The sequence below is a fragment of the Cyprinodon variegatus genome, unplaced genomic scaffold (assembly GCF_000732505.1).
Source record: "Cyprinodon variegatus isolate N-32 unplaced genomic scaffold, C_variegatus-1.0 Scaffold370, whole genome shotgun sequence".
Lineage (NCBI taxonomy): Eukaryota > Metazoa > Chordata > Actinopteri > Cyprinodontiformes > Cyprinodontidae > Cyprinodon > Cyprinodon variegatus.
The window spans coordinates 368,463-372,592 of record NW_015150823.1 but is presented as its reverse complement, the minus strand read 5'-3'; positions in this window follow the sequence as shown (position 1 = coordinate 372,592).

Genomic DNA, 4,130 nt, shown 5'->3' with positions numbered 1-4,130 from the left:
GTTACGTCTCATCAGGAATGTGACAGGAATGAGTCCTGTAGCCATCAGAGTCTGATGGTACCATTCATTGGGTCGAAATCGATCACATTCAAACCTTCCTCTGAAGACTTAACAACATTAGATCTCTCTCTGGAGCCAACTGTTGAGAATGACTTTACCTTTCTCAATTTTAGTTTCTATATTTGATGCTTCTCTTGATTTTTTATGCTTTGATATGTTGATACCTAAATATTTCACCTCTTTTTTTATTGGGATATTACAAAGAGTGTTTAAAGGGCGATCATGAATAGTCATTGTTTCACATTTCTTCATATGCAAATGTAGACCAGAGGCATTAGAAAACTTCTCTCAGCACCTTTGAAATTTCTATCCATCCATCCATCTTCTAACACGCTTGATCCCAAGTGGGGTCGTGAGAATGCTGGTGCCTATCTCCAGCTGTCAATGGGCGAGAGACGGGGTCCAAACAGGACAGGTCGCCAGTCCATTGCAGGGCAACACAGAGACAAACAACCACTCACCCACACCTAAGGAGAATTTAGAGAAGCCAATTAACCTAACAGTCATGTTTATGGACTGTGGGAGGAAGCTGGAGTACCCGGAGAGAACCCACGCATGCTCAGAGAGAATATGCAAACTCCATGCAGAAAGACCCCAACGGGGAATCGAACCCAGAACCTTCTTGCTGTGCTACCCACTGCTGCACTGAACAGCCCCCTTTTGAAATTTTATTGGTATTTTTTTAAAAACAAGGTTGTATCATCAGCTAGTTGAGTACTTACCAAGGAGCTTCCCATCACTTTCAGCGGTTCAATATTTAGATAATTTTTTATAAAAATTGTTAAAAGTTCTGCCACAATAATAAATAGTAAAGGCTCTCTTTATATCTCTCTTTTTATATCGAAGCTTTTGGTCGTTCCAGAGACACTGAGCTATTAATATCCGTATAAAGCAGCTGAATGATGTTTCTACATTTTTCCCCAAAACCAAAATACTGCAGGGCGTTTAGAATAAAGGAGTGTTCGACAACGTCAAAAACTTTATAAAAATCCAAGAAGAAAATGACTCCGTCATCCTCCAGCAGGTGCTTCTAATCTAGTAGATCTAATACCAGTCTTAGGTTATTGTGAATAGATCTGTCTTTAAGAAAAGCAGACTGTGTGTCACTTATGATCTGAGATAAATCTTCTTTTAACCCGTCTGCAATTACATGTGTGAATATCTTATAGTCAGTGTTTAATAGAGTAATTGGTCGAAGATTTTCGATACATCTTTTATCTTTTTCTGGTTTGGGGATGAGAGTAATAAGGCCGTGTTTCATTGTCGGTGTTAATGAATTAGTAAGTAATATGTCATTAATTGTTTGAAAAAGAAATTGTTTTAGGTCATCCCAAAATAATTTTTAAAATGCTGTGGTCAGAGCATCTTGACCCGGTGCTTTTCCAGTGGCCAATTTTTTAATGACTCTGTCTAATTCTTCTAATTTGAAATCTGATTCACAGTTTTCTTCTAGGATGCATCTATCATTGGAACATATTCTTTGATCTCCTCTAGAGAGATATTTGCGTTAGCAGAATTATATTCGGATGAATATAAATTTGAATAAAATCTGTAAATTTCCTCCGAAATAATCTTATGATCAATGCATTCTTTGTTGTCTATAATTTATACTTTTTCTTTCTTCACTATTTTTTTCCCCCAGATTACTAAAATAAGATGTATTTCCCCCCCCCCTTCTTCTATTAATTTGGCTCGAGATCTGATGTAAGCACCATGTGCCCTTTTACGATATATAACATCCAATTGGTTTTGCAGCCTTACAAATTCATATCATATCTGTCATTTCGGGGTTGATATTGATATTGAGAATTAGGGGTGTGCATTGGCACTGCCCTCACAATTCGATTCGATTACGATTCACCAGGTAACGATTCGATTCAGTTCGATTCTATGATGCATTGAGATGCATTGCAATGCATCAAAATCCCATTGACTTTGTAAAATCCGAAATGTGCCCAGATATCCGCTTTCCAAGCTTTTGGTGCGTTTTTAATTAGGCCTACCCGTCTATTGCGGTCATCTCCCTCCGCCTCAGCCCTCTTGATTGTTGTTGGTATGCCCCCGGAAGTAATTGAAACTTCACAACTTGTCCATTTGAGGCCAGAAAATAAACAGTGACATAATCGATTATGGCACGTTGCCGCATCGATGCTGAATCGTGCATGCCCCGCATTGCAATGCATCGCTGAATCGATTATTGTTGACACCCCTATTGAGAATTCTCGTGCCTTGAATTTAAAGTAATCCCATCTCTTACTTATGCTACCAATATATTGGTCAGTTTCAATGATCCGTATCAATTCTTTAATTATTTGAACATATTCCTCATCTTTTAGTAAGCATTAAATTTCCAGTAATCTATTAGTCAGATTTAATTTGAGTGATATAACACTCAAATTAATAATACGGTATAATACAGATACAACACAGTGATCTGTTAAAGGAGCAGAGGAAATGGAGATATGTGAAGCATATTCAGCTACTTCTGGGGTGGCCAACCAGAAATCTATCCTAGATTTGGAGGATACGTATCTTTCGCTCAGAGTGGCAGTCTGTGGGATTGGGGCTCAAACTGCCCTAACTCCCCAAAGTAGGGATTAATTAAGGAACCCAAGCCTCCTGTTTGCAGGAGAGGTGATTTACCTCTTGAGCTAGCCAGCCGCTAACTTTCATTCAGAGTACCAGAAAGATAAGCTACATTGAACCCGAAACCTTCTTGCTGCAAGGCAACTATGCTACAACATCACTGTGCAGTCCACTCATCAAACATTATCTGTGTTCAATTTTTCAATATCACTTGTGATTAGACAGACAGACAGGCAGACAGACAGACAGACAGACAGACAGGCAGGCAGACAGACAGACAGACAGACAGACAGACAGACAGACAGACAGATAGATATTGCTGCTTTTTTAACTTCAGTGAAAATTTTGAAAATAGAGTAAAATATATAGAATTATTTATAAAATGTTTGAAGTAAATTTATGCCATAGGTCTTAATTCTGTAAATATCTGAACAGATCATGTTAAAGCTAATAAGACACTTATGTTTAGATATTATCTGCATTTTTTTGCTTTCTGTTTATGACTTGTAATGACAATTAAGTTTAATCTAATCTATATTCAGTTAAGAATGTAGCTACACTGTTAAACAGGCTGAACACTTTAATTCAGGATAAAGAGTTTATGCTCAGATTTGTTGCTAAATTCTGTAAAAACAGACGTTTTTGCACAAAGTGTTTCACCTTAAGCTCTTCATTTATTCCGTCGCTATGACTGTATGATACATCAGGTTTATATCCATGAAATAACAAACTAATGTGACACAAAGCCAAACATCTGGATTTTTTTGATGAATTACATGATTTGATGGTTGATTTTTATCTTTGATTTTATTTGCACTGTGTAGCACTTTGAGATTTTTGTTAATGAAAAGTGCGGTACAAATTGGATTTATTATTATTATTATTAATTAACAAAATGTTTGCTGACTTAAGGGTCCAAAAGTACCAAGAGTTCTGTTTTTAACAAATATAGATTTCTAATAAAATCTTTTTAATCTCACTCTCCCAAGGTCATTAACATAAAAGACAGATCTTTACATGAAGGTGAAGATATCATCCTATTAAAGATTAAAATAAGGTTCATCAGGTAAAAGGCCTCTCTGCTGCACTCTTCTGGTCAAAGAGGAAAGGTGCAGGTTAGGAAGCAGCCTTATTCACAACAGATATTGATAAAAATTGGTCATTGCTGATTTAAAGTTGAGAACTTGAGCCCCTCCTTACTAGGTGGCTTTCTCTCATGTGAAGCCAAAATGTTTCAGTCTTTAATTGAAGAAAAAGCCTTAACTATAATGAATTGTCGTGGGGAAAAAAGTATTCAACTATTCATCCTAGTTAAATAAACAGAGATCGACTCAGTCGGCACATTTATTCATATCTTTCCAAAGAGAGAACAGTTCATCATACAGCCCTAATTGCACAGCATTCTGCTCTGTTCTGATCTGGGCAGCGTTCGTCCCCCCCTACTTACAACAATGGAAAGCAGTCAGAGTCATAACAAATTACAC